Source organism: Triticum dicoccoides, chromosome 1B, assembly GCF_002162155.2.
Source record: "Triticum dicoccoides isolate Atlit2015 ecotype Zavitan chromosome 1B, WEW_v2.0, whole genome shotgun sequence".
Taxonomy (NCBI): domain Eukaryota; kingdom Viridiplantae; phylum Streptophyta; class Magnoliopsida; order Poales; family Poaceae; genus Triticum; species Triticum dicoccoides.
Genome location: NC_041381.1, coordinates 215,537,816 through 215,560,362, shown reverse-complemented (window position 1 = coordinate 215,560,362; position 22,547 = coordinate 215,537,816).

Sequence of the window (22,547 nt, the reverse complement as noted above, 5' to 3'; positions counted from 1 at the left end):
TGCAAATTCAAAGAGCATTCTTCAAGATTGGTAAGACCAAGCACATCACATAAAGATTCCGGAATTGTAGAAACACTAGCACCCAAATCACATAAAGCAAAACACTATTAATTTTTTATCTTGACTTTAATAGTAGGTTCCCATTCATCATGCAATATTCTAGGAATTTAAACTTCTAACTCAATTTTTTCTTCAAAAGCTTTCATCATAGCATCAACAATATGTTTAGTAAATTTTTTATTTTGTTCATAAGCATGGGGTGAATTTATCATGGATTGCAACAAAGAAATACAATCAACCAGAGTGCAACTATCATAATTAAAGTCTTTGTAACCAAAATAGTGGGCACATCACTAGTTAAAGTCTTGACCTCTTCAAACCCACTTTTATCAATTTTCTCAACAAGATTTTCACCCTCCAAAATATTGGGACGCTTTCTACCTAAAGTTGACTCTTCTCCAGTCCCTTTTTCATCAATCTTAATTTTACTAAACAAGGAATCAATAGAAGAAACACTCATTTTAAGATCTTCATAACTTTTGTGAAAGAAATCACTAGAAAACGCTTTTTCTAAAAATTCTCTTTTGGCTCTAAGCATAGCGGTTCTTTTCTTACTTTCATCCATAGAAAAATAAAGAGCTTTAATTGATTCATCTACTTTAGGCACAAAAATTTTCATCTTGAGATTTTCCACATCATGAGCAATTCTATCAACACTTCTAGACAAATCATCAATCTTATTCAACTTGTCTTCTATGGAAGTGTTGAAATCCTTTTGTGTGTTGATAAATTCTTTAATAGTATTATAAAAATAAGAGGTATTCCTATTATTATTGTAAGATTGATTTCCATAGGAATTACCATAATTATTAGAGGAATTACTAGGAAAAGGCCTAGGATTAAAATTACCTCTATAAGCATTGTTGTTGAAATTATTGCAAGAAATAAAATTCACATCTATGGCATCACTATTTTGCTCAATCAAAGTAGACAAAGGCATATCATTAAAATCAATAGGAGCACTTTTACTAGCAACCAATTTCATAAGAGCATCAGCGTTTTCACTAAAAGAAGAAATTTCTTCATCCGAATTAACTTTTTTACTAGTAGGAGCCCTTTCGGTATGCCATTGTGAATAATTTTCCATAATATTATCAAGCAATTTGGTGGCTTCACCCAAGGTAATTTCCATAAAAGTACCACCCGCGGTGGAATCTAAAAGATTACGAGAAACAAAATTCAACCCCGCATACAAACTTTGTATGATCATCCAAAGATTTAACCCATGAGTTGGGCAATTCCTCACCATCATTTTCATACTTTCCCAAGATTGTGCAACATGCTCATGTTAAAGTTGCTTGAAATTCATGATCTGGATTCTAAGGGAAATAATTTTTGCGGGAGGAAAATACTTAGTGATAAAAGCATCTTTACACTTATTCTAGGAATCGATACTATTGCGAGGCAAAGAAGAGAACCAATTTTTTGCAGAATCACGCAAAGAAAACAAAAATAATATTATCTTGACCACATCATTGTCCACATATTTTTTCTTTTGCATATCACATAATTCCAAGAAGGTATTAAGATGGGACGCAGCATCCTCATTAGGAGTACCGGAAAATTGGTCTTTCATAACAAGATTCAGCAAAGCAGTATTAATATCACAAGTCTCCGCACTAGTGGCGGGAGGAGCAAGCGGAGTGCCAATAAAATCATTGTTGTTGGTATTTGGGAAGTCACATGGTTTGGTGTTCTCTTGAGTCATGATGACCACACAACAAGATTGCACTCAAAAACAGATCCGGCAAGAAAAAGGCGAACGGGAAAAAGAGGCGAATAAAATGGCAAATTTTTGTGATGTTGGGGAGAGGAAAATGAGAGGCAAATGGTGAATAATTTAAATTGCAAGGAGATGAGATTTGTGATTAGGAACCATGTTATGTTGAAGATCCTCCCTGGCAATGGTGCCAGAAATTCCTTTTGATGTTGCTTGAAGCTAAGTTGGTATTTCCCCAAAGAGGAAGGGATGATGCAGCACAACAGCGGTAGGAATTTCCCTCAGATATGAAACCAAGGTTATCAAACCAGTAGGAGAACCAAGCAACACAACGTAAACAGCCCCTACACACAAATAACAACACCTCGCAACCCGACGTGTTAAAGGGGTTGTCAATCCCTTTTGGAGTACGACGCCTCAAGATAGGCAAAGGACATGATGTAAATTTATAGTAGATTGATAGATCGAATGCCAAATAAAATGAATAAAAATAAATTGCAACAAGGTATTTTTTGTATTTTTGGTCTAATTGATCTGAAAATAAACGCAAGGAAAAAGTAGATCGCAAGGCAAATATATGAGAAAGAAGACCCGGGGGGCGTAGGTTTCACTAGTGGCTTCTCTCGAGAAAGATAGCAAATGGTGGGTAAACAAATTACTGTTGGGAAATTGATAGAACTTCAAATAATTATGACGATATCCAGGCAATGATCATTACATAGGCATCATGTCCAAGATTAGTAGACCGACTCCTGCCTGCATCTACTACTATTATTCCACACATCGACCACTATCGAACATGCATCTATTGTATTAAGTTAATGAGAAAACGGAGTAATGCATTAAGAACGATGACATGATGTAGACAAGATCCATTTATCTATTGCGGCAGATATGGATCCCATCTTTTTATCCTTAGTAGCAACGACACATACGTGTAGGTTCCCTTTCTGTCACTGGGATTAAGCACCGTAAGATCGAACCCACTACCGGGCACCTCTTCCCATTGCAAGATAAATAGATCAAGTTGGCCAGACAAAACCCAAATATCGGAGCGTAGCGACCAGACCTCAAACAGTCAAGTCTCTGTGCATCAGTGTCATCCCTGGATTGGTAATGCTGACACGCACAGTACTCGATGAATTATAACAGAATTTCAATCACACACTTATTACATCGAGTCCTCATAAAGAGTATGATTACACAAAATATCATGGCTGAAGGCCATCTAAACTAAATAACTACGGAAGCTTCGAAGGTAAATGAGTCCATCAACTCCAACGACATAGTTGAGTGCAAAACAACGACCTATCACACCTTATTCGTTGTCTGAGTAGTCTGCAACATGAGACATTGCAGCTGTGTAGGTCAGCACATTGAATATGCTGGCAGAGTTACACTGTAAAGCAATGAAATGCAAGAACTATATCTACATGCAATATTTGGCTGGTGGAGACTATAAGTTTATGATTTTGCATAAAGCTGGTTTTTCCCTACAACAAAGAAATAAATTTATTTAACTACTCCCAAGTTTCCCATTATTTGAGAAGGTAGCCCCAACTCAAATCCCAAATAAAAGTATCATCATTATCCCAAATCAAATTAATTAAAGTAATGTGATGAGATCACATCAATAGATTCAAGTACTAGATACTCAAGACGTCCATAACCGGGGACATGGCTAACCATGATTAGTTTATACTCTCTGTAGAGGTTTACACACTTTTCCCCACAAGACACGACCGCATCCATGATTGGATGATTGAGACATAGTCTTTCTGAAGCATTAACTCTACTCCGGGCGGACCGATACACCTACTTTCCCCTACATCTTCTAGTCCACCTCTTCAAGAGCTCATGCAACTTACTCAACTATGTCAGAGCCCATCATGGCTTGTGGCTGCACACAGAAGTTTCTAGCATGAATAATCTTATGACCCCTTTGAGCCTAGGTGGCATTCCATAGGATAATCACATGGGTACTCCGGGATTTCCCAAAACAGACAACACTAGGTTCCCCAGGTGCCTCAACCAACCCACACAGATGTATATTAAAGTTGCCACCTTAATGTTATCCATGATTAAATAACTCTCAAACTTCCATGTGTGAATCACGATCCAATCCCCGTCTACGAGCATGGCTCAGCAACAGCAGCATAACGTATATTCCCGGGGTGATCAAAAGGTATTAGGTTCCTACCTCAAGCACTACAACCAAAACCACATGTTCCCAATCCTACTCATGCAAATATTTGAGGGGCAGAACTAATGCATAGTAAAAACTAGGTATAAAAGAGTATGATCAAAGTGTAACTTGCCTTGCTGATGATCTGTAAACTCTAGAGATTCGTAGTAACAAGCTTCGCACTCCGGGAAATCTAGCGTAGAGAAACAATAGCATACATAAGCAATCACTCAAATGAAAACACGAGAAAACTCTGAGAAAAGATACAAATCGAACACGGAACAAGCAAACGGCTTAAACTAACAAGAGTCAAACCTAACAGCAATATGAACATGTGAATGAGATCTTAACAGTAGGTACATGTGATTAGCTACAATTTGCAAAAAGATTCAACTCAAACGGAGCAACGAAACTCAAAATACGAACAAAACAAGATCGTTTACTAATCTGGACTAAACTCAAATTTTACAGTACCAAAATCATGTTCAAGTTGATTAACTGGAAAGAACAGAACGATATGAAGATTTAGGTGCTAGTTTCATCTAATTTGGATAAACGAGTAAGAAGTTATGCTAGTTTAAAGATCAGGGGCTAAATCACGAGAAAACTATTCCCTGGCCGAAAATAAACTAAAAAAGAAAAACCTACGGTGCGAACGTTCGCTATCTGGACTTAACAGATGAAAAGCGTTCGTTATAACGAACGAATGAATAGGCATTCATTAAGTAAAGAAACCCTAATGGAAAACCGATCTAATAAAACGAACCGGGCTAAACCGAAAAAAACCGGGGTGGTTCGACGGTTTACCGGTTAACAAGAAAACCGGCGGCGACGGGATCAGACGAGGCATCGGCAGGAAGCGGCGACGGATGCGGGCGTTGCTGCTGCTGCGGGCGGGGTGCGACTGCAGTGTGGAGGAGAGGCGGCGGGGCGGCGGGCTTATAAGAGGCCTCGGGGGCACGACGGAGGAAGGCGGCGCGACGGCTAGGCCGGCCTGCTCAGCTGGGCCTTCGGCCCAGTTGGGCGGGAATATTTTTTTATTAAATAATTTCGCCCGAAAGGAAAATTCCTAGTAAAATATAAAAAAATTCTAAAAATGCCAAAAACAATTTTCACCGTCTAAATAAAATATTTAGAACAAAGTGAACATTTTTCTGGCCTAAAAATGCAATTTTCAAAACTGCATATTTTTCTAATTCAAATAAAATAGCAAATAAAATATCAATAAAATCATAATTTGATTTCAGAATTCTTTCTCCAATATTTCTCCTAGTTTTAAGAAGTCATATTATCTTCTCTCATTTATTTTTAATATTGGAAATAATTGGAGAGAAAAATAATAAAAATCAATTGATCCTTTCTTCAAATTTGAAATAAATTCAAATATGAATTTTGTGAAACCTCCAACTTCTCCTTGGGTCCTTGAGTTTCTTAAGATTTCCAGGATCATAACAAAATGCAAGAATAAATATGACATGCATATGATGATCTATGTATAACATCCAAATTGAAAATTGGGATGTTACAAACCTATCCCCCTTAAGATGAATCTCGCCCTCGAGATTCGGGTTGGTCAACAAAAAGGTTTGGGTGGTCTCCACGGAGATCTTCTTCTCGCTCCTAGGTGGCTTCCTCCTCGGTATGGTGGCTTCACTGAACTTTACAAAACTTGATAACCTTGCTGCGAGTAACTCGACTGGAAAACTCGAGAATCTTGACTGACTTCTCTTCATATGTCAAATCACTATCTAACTGAATTGCTTCCAGTGGCACTGTATCTCTTAGAGGAATATCGGCCATTTCTGCGTGGCACTTCTTCAACTGGGAAACGTGAAACACATCATGAACTCCTGACAATCCTTCTGGCAATTCCAGCTTGTATGCAACCTCTCCCATGCGTTCCAAAACTCTGTATGGTCCCACAAAACGCGGTGCTAGCTTTCCCTTGACTCCAAAATGCTTAACTCCTCGAAGCGGGGATACACAAATATATGCTCTGTCTCCGACTTCGTAAACTATCTCCTTGCATTTAGTATTCACATAACTCTTCTGCCTAGACTGGGCTACCTTGAGTCTGTCGGGAATCAACTTAACCTTCTCTTCAGAATCTTTGATTAAATCCGGTCTGAACAACTGTCGATCTCCAACTTCATCCCACGATAACGGTGTCCTGCACCTCCTTCTGTACAAATCTTTGAAAGGGGCCATCTTCAAACTGGCTTGATAATTGTTGTTATAAGAGAACTCTGCATATGGCAAATTGTCATCCCAACTAGATCCATAATCCAGCGCACAAGCTCTCAACATGTCTTCCAGAATCTGATTGACTCTCTCGGTCTGTCCATCTGTCTATGGATGAAAGGTTGTACTGAACTTTAGCCTGGTACCCAAAGTATCATGCAACTGATTCCAAAACTTGAAGTAAACTGGGTTCCTTGTCTGATACAATGGTCCTCGGAACTCCCTGCAGACATACGATCCTGGTCATGTATATCTTTGCCAACTTAGCACTCATATAGGTGGTCTTCACCGGGATGAAATGAGCTACTTTCCTCAACCGATCGACTACAACCCAGATAGAGTCATAGCCTGAATGAATCTCGGGTAATCCAGTGATAAAATCCATGCCAAGTTTATCCCACTTCCATTCAGGTATCGGCAATGGATGTAGCAATCCAGCTGGCTTCTGATGCTCTGCCTTAACTCTCTGACATACATCACATACTACTACATACTCGGCTATATCCTTCTTCATTCCTGTCCACCAAAAACTTTCCTTCAAATCCAGATACATCTTAGTGTTTCCTGGGTGAATCGAATACGGCGAATCATGTGCCTCCTACAGAATCAACTTCCTGATCTCGGGGTCATTAGGCACATATATGCGATCCTCAAACCATAAAGTGCCATGCTCATCCTCACGAAATCCTTTAGCCTTTCCTTTCCTCATCCTTTCCTTTATCTCGGCAATATCCTTGTTAGTCTTCTGGGCTTCTCTGATCTTACCCATCAAAGTGGACTGAATTTCCAATGCTGCAACATAACCTCTTGGAACTATCTCCAAGCATAACTCTTGAACATCATCTGCTAGCTCCTTAGGCAATCCTCCGGTCATGAGCGTGTTAATATAACTCTTGCGGCTCAACGCATCTGCTACGACATTGGCCTTTTCGGGCTGATAGTGCAATTTCATAGCATAATCCTTGATGAGCTCCAACCATCTCCTTTGCCCGAGGTTCAACTATTTCTGCGTGAAGATGTATTTCAAACTCTTATGATCCGTGTATACCTCACAATGGTTTCCGATGAGAAAATGTCTCCATGTCTTCAGCGCATGCACTACGGCTGCTAACTCCAAATCATGCGTAGCATAATTCAGCTCACGAGGTTTAAGCTGTTGTGAGGCATATGAAACGACTCTCCCTTCCTGCATAAGTACAGCTCCAAGTCCTCGACGTGAAGCATCACAATATACTTGATAATCCTTACGTTGGTTTGGGAGAATCAGCACTGGGGCTGTAACCAAACGTTTCTTCAACTCCTGAAAACTAGCTTCACAATCCACAGTCCATTAAAACTAAGTGTCCTTCTTCAATAACTCCGTCATGGGCTTTGCAATCCTGGAGAAATTCTCAATGAACCTCCGATAATAACCCGCGAGTCCAAGGAAACTCCTAATCTCTCCAACTGACGTGGGTGCCACCCATTTAGTAACAGAAGCAACCTTGGTAGGGTCTACTGCTATTCCTTCTCCGGATATAACATGTCCAAGAAATCCAACTTCCTTTAGCCTAAACTCACATTTGCTGAACTTGGCGTACAACTGATGTTCTCTGAGCTTCTCAAGAACCATACACAAATGCTCCTTATGCTCCTCTTCGTTCTTCGAGTAGACCAAAATATCATCAATGAACACCACGACGAACTTAACCAAAAATTCATAAACACTTTGTTCATCATGTTCATGAAATAGGCAGGCGCGTTAGTCAGAACAAATGACATAATGGTATACTCATATAGCCCGTACCTTGTGGTAAAAGCTGTCTTAGGTATATCCTGCTCTCGGATCTTCAACTGGTGATAACCTGATCGAAGATCGATCTTAGAGAAAACTTTAGCTCCTTGCAACTAGTCAAACAAATCATTGATCATCAGCAGGGGGTATTTGTTCTTGATCGTCACCTCATTCAATGCACGATAATCAACAACCATCCTTAAAGATCCATCCTTCTTCTCCTCTAGAAGCACTGGGGCTCCCCAAGGTGATGAACTTGGTCGAATGTAACCTTTCTCCAGCAACTCCTTTATCTGCTTCTTAATTTCCTCCAGATCTTGTGCGGGCATCTGATACGGTCTCTTTGATATTGGCCCGATGCATGGCAATAGCTCAATCAAAAACTCAATGTCTCTATCCGGTGGCATGCCTGGTAACACCTCCAAAAATACGTTGAGGTAGTCCTTCACCACTGGTACTTCCTGCTGTACAACTCCTGATAATGAATTCACTTGAGTCCTCCTCGGCGCATGCCGGGATACATACTGGATCCTCTTTCCTTCTGGGGTGGTGAGAAGAATTGATTTACTGGCGTAGTCGATGTTTCCTTCAAACTTGGATAGCCAATCCATTCCCAGTATCACATCCAATCCTTGTGACTCCAGAACAATTAGGTCGGTGGGGAAAACATGTCTACCAATGGTTAGTGGCAACTGGTAACATCCCTTACTAGCCATATACTCCACTCCTGGGAACTTACTAACATAGGCGCCTTAAGGGCTACGGTTGCCAGGTTATACTTATCCACAAATCCCCTTGATATGTATGAATGTGATGCAACAGTATAAAAAATAACAAGTGCGGTAAATGCATTACTGCGTCGGGTTGATCCTCAATCTCCTCCATGCTGACGTGGTTCACCTGACCTTTAGTGAAGGGGTTGGGCTTCTTGGCAGAACCTCCATTGCCATTTCCATTCTTCGCTTCAGGACATTCAGTCGCATAATGTCCAATCTTCTGGCACTTGAAACAGGTAATGTGGCTCAGATCCCTCTTGGCTGGTGTTGAAGGGTTGGAACGGTTCTGGCTGCTGCTTCCTCCATTCCCATTGCCGTTCTTAGGGCCACTATGGTTGTGCGTGTTGGAAATATGCCCTAGAGGCAATAATAAAATGATTATTATTATATTTCCTTGTTCATGATAATTGTCTATTATTCATGCTATAATTGTGTTATCCGGAAATCATAATACATGTGTGAATACATAGACCATAACATGTCCCTAGTGAGCCTCTAGTTGACTAGCTCGTTGATCAACAGATAGTCATGGTTTCCCGACTATGGACATTGGATGTCATTGATAACGGGATCACATCATTAGGAGAATGATGTGATGGACAAGACCCAATCCTAAGCATAGCACAAGATCGTGTAGTTCGTTTGCTAAAGCTTTTCCAATGTCAAGTATCATTTCCTTAGACCATGAGATCGTGTAACTCCCGGATGCCGTAGGAGTGCTTTGGGTGTACCAAACGTCACAACGTAACTGGGTGACTATAAAGATATACTACAGGTATCCCCAAAAGTATCTGTTGGGTTGACACGGATCGAGACTGGGATTTGTCACTCCGTATGACGGAGAGGTATCTCTGGGCCCACTCGGTAATGCATCATCATAATGACCTCAATGTGACCAAGTGTTTGTTCACGGGATCATGCATTACGGTACGAGTAAAGTGACTTGCCGGTAACGAGATTGAACAAGGTATTGGGATACCGACGATCGAATCTCGGGCAAGTAACGTACCGATTGACAAAGGGAATTGTATACGGGATTACTTGAATCCTCGACATCGTGGTTCATTCGATGAGATCATCGTGGAACATGTGGGAGCCAACATGGGTATCTAGATCCCGGTGTTGGTTATTGGCCGAAGAGCTGTCTCAGTCATGTCTGCGTGATTCCCGAGCCCGTAGGGTCTACACACTTAAGGTTCGGTGACGCTAGGGTTGTAGAGATATTAGTATGCGGTGACCCGAAAGTTTTTCGGAGTCCCGGATGAGATCCCGAACGTCACGAGGAGTTCCAAAATGGTCCGGAGGTGAAGATTTGTATATAGGAAGTCCAGTTTCGGCCACCGGGAAAGTTTTGGGATTCACCCGTATTGTACCGGGACCACCGGAAGGGTCCCGGGGGTCCACCGGGTGGGGCCACCTATCTCGGAGGGCCCCATGGGCTGAAGTGGGAGGAGAACCAGCCCCTGGTGGGCTGGTGCGCCCCCCTTGGGCCTTCCCTTGCACCTAGGGTTGGAAACCCTAGGGGTGGGGGGCGCCCCACTTGGCTTGGGGGGCAAGTCCCCCCCTTGGCCGCCTTCCCTTGAGATTCAATCTCTAGGGGGCCGACGCCCCCCAGGGCCCCTATATAAAGAGCGGGGGAGGGAGGGCTGCACACCCCTGCTCCTGGCGCCCCCCCTCCCTCCGTAACACCTCTCCCTCTTGCTGAGCTTGGTGAAGCCCTGCCGAGATCGCCGCTACTTCCACCACCATGCCGTCGTGTTGCTGGATCTCCATCAACCTCTCCCTCCCCCTTGCTGGATCAAGAAGGAGGAGACGTCTTCCCCAACCGTACGTGTGTTGAACGCGGAGGTGTCGTCCGTTCAGCACTAGGATCTTCGGTGATTTGGATCACGACGAGTACGACTCCCTCAACCCCGTTCTCTTGAACGCTTCCGCTCGCGATCTACAAGGGTATGTAGATGCACTCCTCTCTCTCGTTGCTAGACGACTCCATAGATTGATCTTGGTGAAGCATAGAAATTTTTTATTTTCTGCAATGTTCCCCAACAGTGGCATCATGAGCTAGGTCTATGCGTAGTTTCTATGCACGAGTAGAACACAATCTTGTTGTGGGCGTAGATGTTGTCAATTTTCTTGCCACTACTAGTCTTATCTTGTTTCGGCGGCATCGTGGGATGAAGCGGCCCGGACCGATCTTACACGTACGCTTACATGAGACAGGTTCCACCGACTTACATGCACTAGTTGCATAAGGTGGCTAGCGGGTGTCTGTATCTCCCACTTTAGTCGGATCGGATTCGATGAAAAGGGTCCTTATGAAGGGTAAATAGAAATTGGCATATCACGTTGTGGTTTTACGTAGGTAAGAAACGTTCTTACTAGAACCCTATTGCAGCCATGTAAAAACATGCAACAACAATTAGAGGACGTCTAACTTGTTTTTGCAGCATATGCCTTGTGATGTGATATGGCCAAAAGGTTGTGATGAATGATATATATGTGATGTATGAGATTGATCATGTTCTTGTAATAGGAATCACGACTTGCATGTCGATGAGTATGACAACCGGCAGGAGCCATAGGAGTTGTCTTAATTATTGTATGACCTGCGTGTCAATGAATAAACGCCATGTAATTACTTTACTTTATTGCTAAACCGTTAGCCATAGTAGTAGAAGTAATAGTTGGCGAACAACTTCATGGAGACACAATGATGGAGATCATGGTGTCATGCCGGTGACGAAGATGATCATGGCGCCCCGAAGATGGGGATCAAAGGAGCAATATGATATTGGCCATATCATGTCACTATTTGATTGCATGTGATGTTTATCATGTTTTTGCATCTTATTTGCTTAGAACGACGGTAGTAAATAAGATGATCCCTCACAATAATTTCAAGAAAGTGTTCCCCCTAACTACGCGCGCCGTTGTGAAAGTTCGTTGTTTCGAAGCACCACGTGATGATCGGGTGTGATAGATTCCAACGTCCACATACAACGGGTATAAGACAGATTTACACATGCAAAACACTTATGTTGACTTGACGAGCCTAGCATGTACATACATGGCCTCGGAACACAAAAGACCGAAAGGTCGAACATGAGTCGTATGGAAGATACGATCAACATGGAGATGTTCACCGATGAAGACTAGTCCGTCTCACATGATGATCGGACAAGGTCTAGTTGAGTTGGATCATGTATCACTTAGATGACTAGAGGGATGTCTAATTTGAGTGGGAGTTCATTAAATAATTTGATTAGATGAACTTAATTATCATGAACTTAGTCTAAAAACCTTTGCAAAATGTCTTGTAGATCAAATGGCCAACGCTCATGTCAACCTCAACTTCAACGTGTTCCTAGAGAAAACCAAGCTGAAAGATGATGGCAGCAATTATACGGACTGGGTCCGGAACCTAAGGATCATCCTCATAGCTGCCAAGAAAGCTTATGTCCTAGAAGCACCGCTAGGTGAAGCACCCATCCCAGAGAACCAAGACGTTATGAACGCTTGGCAGTCGCGTGCTGATGATTACTCCCTCGTTCAGTGCGGCATGCTTTACAGCTTAGAACCGGGGCTCCAAAAGAGTTTTGAGAAACACGGAGCATATGAGATGTTCGAAGAGCTGAAAATGGTTTTCCAAGCTCATGCCCGGGTCGAGAGATATGAAGTCTCCGACAAGTTCTACAGTTGTAATATGGAGGAAAATAGTTCTGTCAGTGAGCACATACTCAAAATGTCTGGGTTGCACAACCGCTTGTCCCAGCTGGACATTAACCTCCCTGACGAGGCGGTCATTGACAGAATCCTTCAGTCGCTCCCACCTAGCTACAAGAGCTTTGTGATGAACTACAATATGCAGGGGATGGTGAAAACTATTCCTGAAGTATTTTCAATGCTGAAATCAGCGGAGGTGGAAATCAAAAAGGAACATCAAGTGTTGATGGTCAATAAAACCACTAGTTTCAAGAAAGGCAAGGGTAAGAAGAACTTCAAGAAGGACGACAAGGGAGTTGCCGCGCCTGGTAAGCCAGTTACCGGGAAGAAGCCAAAGAATGGACCCAAACCTGAGACTGAGTGCTTTTATTGCAAGGGAAGGGGACACTGGAAGCGGAACTACCCCAACTACTTAGCGGACAAGAAGGCCGGCAACACTAAAGGTATATGTGATATACATGTAATTGATGTGTACCTTACCAGTACTCGTAGTTGCTCCTGGGTATTAGATACCGGTGCGGTTGCTCATATTTATAACTCAAAACAGGAGCTGCGGAATAAGCGGAGACTGGCGAAGGACGAGATGACGATGCGCGTCGGGAATGGTTCCAAGGTCGATGTGATCGCCGTCGGCACGCTACCTCTACATTTACCTACGGGATTAGTTTTAAACCTCAATAATTGTTATTTAGTGCCAGCTTTGAGCATGAACATTGTATCTGGATCTCGTTTAATACGAGATGGCTACTCATTTAAATCCGAGAATAATGGTTGTTCTATTTATATGAGAGATATGTTTTATGGTCATGCCCCGCTGGTCAATGGTTTATTCTTAATGAATCTCGAACGTGATGTTACACATATTCATAGTGTGAATACCAAAAGATGTAAGATTGATAATGATACTCCCACATATCTGTGGCACTGCCGCCTTGGTCACATTGGTGTCAAACGCATGAAGGAGCTCCATACAGATGGACTTTTGGAGTCTCTTTCGAATCATTTGACACGTGCGAACCATGCCTCATGGGTAAAATGACCAAGACTCCGTTCTTCGGAACAATGGAGCGAGCAACCAACTTATTGGAAATTATACATACTGATGTGTGTGGTCCAATGAGCGTTGAGGCTCGCAGTGGCTATCGTTATGTTCTCACTCTCACTGATGACTTAAGTAGATATGGGTATGTCTACTTGATGAAACACAAGTCTGAGACCTTTGAAAAGTTCAAGGAATTTCAGAATGAGGTAGAGAATCAACATGACCGAAAGATAAAGTTCTGACGATCAGATCATGGAGGAGAATATTTAAGTCACGAATTTGGTACGCACTTAAGGAAATGTGGAATCATTTCACAACTCACGCCGCCTGGAACACCTCAGCATAACGGTGTGTCCGAACGTCGTAATCGCACCTTATTGGATATGGTGCGATCTATGATGTCACTCACCGATTTACCGCTATCATTTTGGGGATACGCTCTAGAGATAGCTACATTCACTTTAAATAGGGCACCGTCTAAATCCGTTGAGACGACACCGTATGAATTATGGTTTGGGAAGAAACCTAAGCTATCATTTCTAAAAGTTTGGGGATGCGATGCTTATGTCAAGAAACTTCAACCTAAAAAGCTCGAACCCAATTTGGAAAAATGCGTCTTCATAGGATACCCTAAGGAAACCATTGGGTATACCTTCTACCTCAGATCCGAAGGCAAGATCTTTGTTGCCAAGAACGGGTCCTTTCTGGAGAAAGAGTTTCTCTCGAAAGAAGTAAGTGGGAGGAAAGTGGAACTTGATGAAGTACTACCTCTTGAACCGAAAAGTAGCGCAGCTCAGGAAGATGTTCCTGTGGTGCCTGCACCGACTAGAGAGGAAATTAATGATGATGATGAAGGTACTTCGGATCAAGTTACTACTGAACTTCGTAGGTCCACGAGGACACGTTCCACACCAGAGTGGTATGGCAACCCTGTCTTGGAAATCATGTTGTTAGACAACGGTGAACCTTCGAACTATGAAGAAGCAATGGCGGGCCCAGATTCCAACAAATGGCTTGAAGCCATGCAATCCGAGATAGGATCCATGTATGAAAACAAAGTATGGACTTTGACAGACTTGCCCGATGATCGGCGAGCGATAGAGAATAAATGGATCTTTAAGAAGAAGACGGACGCGGATGGTAATGTTACCATCTATAAGGCTCGACTTGTCACTAAGGGTTATCGACAAGTTCAAGGGATTGACTACAATGAGACCTTCTCACCCGTAGCAAAGCTTAAGTCCGTCCGAATCATGTTAGCAATTGTCGCATTCTACGATTATGAGATATGGCAAATGGACGTCAAAACGGCATTCCTTAACGGCTTTCTTAAGGAAGAATTTTATATGATGCAGCCGAAAGGTTTTGTCGATCCTAAGAATGCTAACAAGGTATGCAAGCTCCAGCGCTCCATCTATGGGCTGGTGCAAGCATCTCAGAGTTGGAACATTCGCTTTAATGAAATGATCAAAGCGTTTGGATTTATGCAGACTTATGGAGAAGCCTGTGTTTACAAGAAAGTGAGTGGGAGCTCTGTAGCATTTCTCATATTATATGTGGATGACATACTTTTGATGGGAAATGATATAGAACTTTTGGACAGCATTAAGGCCTACTTGAATAAGTGTTTTTCAATGAAGGACCTTGGAGAAGCTGCTTAGATATTAGGCATCAAGATCTATAGAGATAGATCAAGACGCCTCATAGGTCTTTCACAAAGCACATACCTTGATAAGATATTGAAAAAGTTCTATATGGATCAGTCCAAGAAGGGGTTCTTGCCTATGTTGCAAGGTGTGAAATTAAGCTCAGCTCAATGTCCGACCACGGCAGAAGATAGAGAAAATATGAGTGTCGTCCCCTATGCCTCGGCCATAGGGTCTATCATGTATGCCATGCTGTGTACCAGACCTGATGTAAACCTTGCCGTAAGTTTGGTAGGAAGGTACCAAAGTAATCCCGGCATGGAACACTGGACAGCGGTCAAGAATATCCTGAAGTACCTAAAAAGGACTAAGGATATGTTTCTCATTTATGGAGGTGACGAAGAGCTCGTCATAAAGGGTTACGTCGATGCTAGCTTCGACACAGATCTGGATGACTCTAAGTCACAAACCGGATACGTGTATATTTTGAATGGAGGGGCAGTAAGCTGGTGCAGTTGCAAGCAAAGCGTCGTGCCGGGATCTACATGTGAAGCAGAGTACATGGCAGCCTCGGAGGCAGTGCATGAAGCAATCTGGATGAAGGAGTTCATCACCGACCTAGGAGTCATACCCAATGCGTCGGGGCCGATCACTCTCTTCTGTGACAACACTGGAGCTATTGCCCTTGCCAAGGAGCCCAGGTTTCACAAGAAGACCAGACACATCAAGCATTGCTTCAACTCCATTCGTGAAAATGTTCAAGATGGAGACATAGATATTTGCAAAGTGCATACGGATCTGAATGTCGCAGATCCGTTGACTAAACCTCTTCCGTGAGCAAAACATGATCAACACCAGAATTCTATGGGTGTTCAATTCATCACAATGTAACTAGATTATTGACTCTAGAGTAAGTGGGAGACTGTTGGAAATATGCCCTAGAGGCAATAATAAAATGATCATTATTATATTTCCTTGTTCATGATAATTATCTATTATTCATGCTATAATTGTGTTATCCGGAAATCATAATACATGTGTGAATACATAGACCATAACATGTCCCTAGTGAGCCTCTAGTTGACTAGCTCGTTGATCAACAGATAGTCATGGTTTCCTGACTATGGACATTGGATGTCATTGATAACGGGATCACATCATTAGGAGAATGATGTGATGGACAAGACCCAATCCTAAGCATAGCACAAGATCGTGTAGTTCGTTTGCTAGAGCTTTTCCAATGTAAAGTATCATTTCCTTAGACCATGAGATCGTGTAACTCCCGGATGCCGTAGGAGTGCTTTGGGTGTACCAAACGTCACAACGTAACTGGGTGACTATAAAGGTATACTACAGGTATCCCCAAAAGTATCTGTTGGGTTGACACGGATCGAGACTGGGATTTGTCACTCCGTATGACGGAGAGGTATCTCTGGGCCCACTCGGTAATGCATCATCATAATGACCTCAATGTGACCAAGTGTTTGGTCACGGGATCATGCATTACGGTACGAGTAAAGTGACTTGCCGGTAACGAGATTGAACGAGGTATTGGGATACCGACGATCGAATCTCGGGCAAGTAACGTACCGATTGACAAAGGGAATTGTATACGGGATTACTTGAATCCTCGACATCGTGGTTCATTCGATGAGATCATCGTGGAACATGTGGGAGCCAACATGGGTATCTAGATCCCGGTGTTGGTTATTGGCCGAAGAGCTGTCTCAGTCATGTCTTAGTGTTTCCTGGGTGAATCGAATACGGCGAATCATGTGCCTCCTACAGAATCAACTTCCTGATCTCGGGGTCATTAGGCACATATATGCGATCCTCAAACCATAGAGTGCCATGCTCATCCTCACGAAATCCTTTAGCCTTTCCTTTCCTCATCCTTTCCTTTATCTCGGCAATATCCTTGTTAGTCTTCTGGGCTTCTCTGATCTTACCCATCAAAGTGGACTGAATTTCCAATGCTGCAACATAACCTCTTGGAACTATCTCCAAGCATAACTCTTGAACATCATCTGCTAGCTCCTTAGGCAATCCTCCGGTCATGAGCGTGTTAATATAACTCTTGCGGCTCAACGCATCTGCTACGACATTGGCCTTTTTGGGCTGATAGTGCAATTTCATAGCATAATCCTTGATGAGCTCCAACCATCTCCTTTGCCCGAGGTTCAACTATTTCTGCGTGAAGATGTATTTCAAACTCTTATGATCCGTGTATACCTCACAATGGTTTCCGATGAGAAAATGTCTCCATGTCTTCAGCGCATGCACTACGGCTGCTAACTCCAAATCATGCGTAGCATAATTCAGCTCACGAGGTTTAAGCTGTTGCGAGGCATATGAAACGACTCTCCCTTCCTGCATAAGTACAGCTCCAAGTCCTCGACGTGAAGCATCACAATATACTTGATAATCCTTACGTTGGTTTGGGAGAATCAGCACTGGGGCTGTAACCAAACGTTTCTTCAACTCCTGAAAACTAGCTTCACAATCCACAGTCCATTAAAACTAAGTGTCCTTCTTCAATAACTCCGTCATGGGCTTTGCAATCCTGGAGAAATTCTCAATGAACCTCCGATAATAACCCGCGAGTCCAAGGAAACTCCTAATCTCTCCAACTGACGTGGGTGCCACCCATTTAGTAACAGAAGCAACCTTGGTAGGGTCTACTGCTATTCCTTCTCCGGATATAACATGTCCAAGAAATCCAACTTCCTTTAGCCTAAACTCACATTTGCTGAACTTGGCGTACAACTGATGTTCTCTGAGCTTCTCAAGAACCATACACAAATGCTCCTTATGCTCCTCTTCGTTCTTCGAGTAGACCAAAATATCATCAATGAACACCACGACGAACTTAACCAAAAATTCATAAACACTTTGTTCATCATGTTCATGAAATAGGCAGGCGCGTTAGTCAGAACAAATGACATAATGGTATACTCATATAGCCCGTACCTTGTGGTAAAAGCTGTCTTAGGTATATCCTGCTCTCGGATCTTCAACTGGTGATAACCTGATCGAAGATCGATCTTAGAGAAAACTTTAGCTCCTTGCAACTAGTCAAACAAATCATTGATCATCAGCAGGGGGTATTTGTTCTTGATCGTCACCTCATTCAATGCACGATAATCAACAACCATCCTTAAAGATCCATCCTTCTTCTCCTCTAGAAGCACTGGGGCTCCCCAAGGTGATGAACTTGGTCGAATGTAACCTTTCTCCAGCAACTCCTTTATCTGCTTCTTAATTTCCTCCAGATCTTGTGCGGGCATCTGATACGGTCTCTTTGATATTGGCCCGATGCATGGCAATAGCTCAATCAAAAACTCAATGTCTCTATCCGGTGGCATGCCTGGTAACACCTCCAAAAATACGTTGAGGTAGTCCTTCACCACTGGTACTTCCTGCTGTACAACTCCTGATAAGGAATTCACTTGAGTCCTCCTCGGCGCATGCCGGGATACATACTGGATCCTCTTTCCTTCTGGGGTGGTGAGAAGAATTGATTTACTGGCGTAGTCGATGTTTCCTTCAAACTTGGATAGCCAATCCATTCCCAGTATCACATCCAATCCTTGTGACTCCAGAACAATTAGGTCGGTGGGGAAAACATGTCTACCAATGGTTAGTGGCAACTGGTAACATCCCTTACTAGCCATGTACTCCACTCCTGGGAACTTACTAACATAGGCGACTTAAGGGCTACGGTTGCCAGGTTATACTTATCCACAAATCCCCTTGATATGTATGAATGAGATGCAATAGTATAAAAAATAACAAGTGCGGTAAATGCATTAATCAAAAACTTATTGACAACTGCGTCGGGTTGATCCTCAATCTCCTCCACGCTGACGTGGTTCACCTGACCTTTAGTGAAGGGGTTGGGCTTCTTGGCAGAACCTCCATTGCCATTTCCATTCTTCGCTTCAGGACATTCAGTCGCATAATGTCCAATCTTCTGGCACTTGAAACAGGTAATGTGGCTCAGATCCCTCTTGGCTGGTGTTGAAGGGTTGGAACAGTTCTGGCTGCTGCTTCCTCCATTCCCATTGCCATTCTTAGGGCCACTATGGTTGTGCGTGTTGGAAATATGCCCTAGAGGCAATAATAAAATGATTATTATTATATTTCCTTGTTCATGATAATTGTCTATTATTCATGCTATAATTGTGTTATCCGGAAATCATAATACATGTGTGAATACATAGACCATAACATGTCCCTAGTGAGCCTCTAGTTGACTAGCTCGTTGATCAACAGATAGTCATGGTTTCCTGACTATGGACATTGGATGTCATTGATAACGGGATCACATCATTAGGAGAATGATGTGATGGACAAGACCCAATCCTAAGCATAGCACAAGATCGTGTAGTTCGTTTGCTAGAGCTTTTCCAATGTCAAGTATCATTTCCTTAGACCATGAGATCGTGTAACTCCCGGATGCCGTAGGAGTGCTTTGGGTGTACCAAACGTCACAACGTAACTGGGTGACTATAAAGGTATACTACAGGTATCCCCAAAAGTATCTGTTGGGTTGACACGGATCGAGACTGGGATTTGTCACTCCGTATGACGAAGAGGTATCTCTGGGCCCACTCGGTAATGCATCATCATAATGACCTCAATGTGACCAAGTGTTTGTTCACGGGATCATGCATTACGGTACGAGTAAAGTGACTTGCTGGTAACTAGATTGAACGAGGTATTGGGATACCGACGATCGAATCTCGGGCAAGTAACGTACCGATTGACAAAGGGAATTGTATACGGGATTACTTGAATCCTCGACATCGTGGTTCATTCGATGAGATCATCGTGGAACATGTGGGAGCCAACATGGGTATCTAGATCCCGGTGTTGGTTATTGGCCGAAGAGCTGTCTCAGTCATGTCTGCGTGATTCCCGAGCCCGTAGGGTCTACACACTTAAGGTTCGGTGACGCTAGGGTTGTAGAGATATTAGTATGCGGTAACCCGAAAGTTTTTCGGAGTCCCGGATGAGATCCCGAACGTCACGAGGAGTTCCAAAATGGTCCGGAGGTGAAGATTTGTATATAGGAAGTCCAGTTTCGGCCACCGGGAAAGTTTTGGGATTCACCCGTATTGTACCGGGACCACCGGAAGGGTCCCGGGGGTCCACCGGGTGGGGCCACCTATCTCGGAGGGCCCCATGGGCTGAAGTGGGAGGAGAACCAGCCCCTGGTGGGCTGGTGCGCCCCCCTTGGGCCTTCCCTTGCACCTAGGGTTGGAAACCCTAGGGGTGGGGGGCGCCCCACTTGGCTTGGGGGGCAAGTTCCCCCCTTGGCCGCCGCCCCCCTTGAGATTCAATCTCTAGGGGGCCGGTGCCCCCCAGGGTCCCTATATAAAGAGGGAGGGAGGGAGGGCTACGCACGCATGCTCCTGGCGCCTCCCTCTCCCTCCGTAACACCTCTCCCTCTCGCTGAGCTTGGCGAAGCCCTGCCGAGATCGCCGCTATTTCCACCACCACGCCGTCGTGCTGCTGGATCTCCATCAACCTCTCCCTCCCCTTTCTAGATCAAGAAGGAGGAGACGTCTTCCCCAACCATACATGTGTTGAACGCGGAGGTGCCGTCCGTTCGGCACTAGGATCTTCGGTGATTTGGATCACGACGAGTACGACTCCCTCAACCCCGTTTTCTTGAACGCTTCCACTCGCGATCTACAAGGGTATGTAGATGCACTCCTCTCTCTCGTTGCTAGATGACTCCATAGATTGATCTTGGTGAAGCGTAGAAATTTTTTATTTTCTGCAACGTTCCCCAACAGTGCGAACTTGCTCCATTATGCGTGCGTCCTCCATGGTTGTCGTTATGTCCTCCCGAGTACGGGGAATAGCAGGGCTTCTGCTGAGCTTCTGAAGTGTACCTCCCCTGTCCATACTTCCTCTTGCGATTACCAATCTGTTTCTGCTTACCTTCAATCATGAGAGCCCTGTCTACTAACTCCTGGTAGTTGTTGAATGTTGCCACCATCAACTGCATGCTCAGCTCATCATTCAGTCCTTCCAGAAACTTCTCCTGCTTAGCGGCATCTGTAGCTACGTCATCAGGGGCATAGAGTGCTAACTTGCTAAACTCATCCACATATTGGCCCACTGTATGTCCTCTTTGTCCCAAGTTGCGAAACTCGCGTTTCTTCATGCTCATAGCTCCTGCTGAAACATGGGCAGTGCGGAAAGCCTGCTAAAACTGATCCCATGTAACAATGTCAATTGGGTAAGTGGCTGTGAAATTCTCCCACCATGATGATGCGGGTCCATCAAGCTGATGTGCGGCAAAACACACTCTCTCCGCATTTGTGCATCCTGCAGTGGTCAGCGAGAATCGGCGACGACGGCGGGATCGGACGACGGTATCGGTGGTGGTGGTAGGAAGCTTCTGCGGCGGCAGCTGCAGGCGCTGCTGCTGCTGCGGGCGGGGTGCGGCGGCGGTGTGGAGGAGAGGCGGCGGGGCGGCGGCCTTATAAAAGGCCTCGGGGGGCGCGGCTTGGGGAAGGGGCCGATGTGGGGCAGAGTCCGGCTCGGACTCTTGCTCGGCGTCCGTGCCTTGCAGGACGGAGGAAGGCGGCACGGCGGCTGGGCCGGCCTGCTCGACTGGGCCTTCGGCCCTATTGGGCGGGAAGATTTTTTTTAAAATAATTTCCCCTGAAAGGAAAATTCCTAATAAAATATAAATTTCTTTCTAAAAATGCCAAAAACAATTTTTGCCGTCTAGATGAAATATTTAGAACAAAGTGAACATTTTTCTGGCCTAAAAATGCAATTTTCCAAAATGCATATTTTTCTAATTCAAATAAAATAGCAAATAAAATATCAATAAAATCGCAATTTGATTTTAGAATTCTTTATCCAATATTTATCCTAGTTTGAAGAAGTCATATTATCTTCTCTCATATATTTTTAATATTGGAAATAATTGCCGAGAAAAAATAATAAAATCAAATTCATCCTTTCATCAAATTTGAAATAAATTCAAATATGAATTTTGTGAAACCTCCAACTCTCTCCTTGGGTCCTTGAGTTGCTTAAGATTTCCAGGATCACAACAAAATGCAAGAATAAACATGATATGCATATGATGATCTATGTATAACATCCAAATTGAAAATTGGGATGTTACACGGAGAAGAAATACGATGCTATAAGAGATCACCCATATAAGAGATCAAAGAAACTTAAATAACTTTTATGGTTATAAAAAGATATAACTGATCATAAACTCGAAGTTCATCAGATCCCAACAAACACACCACAAAAAGACTTACATCATATGGATCTCCAAGAGACCATTGTAGAGAGAGAGGAAGCCATCTAGCTACTAACTACGAACCCGAAGGTCTACAA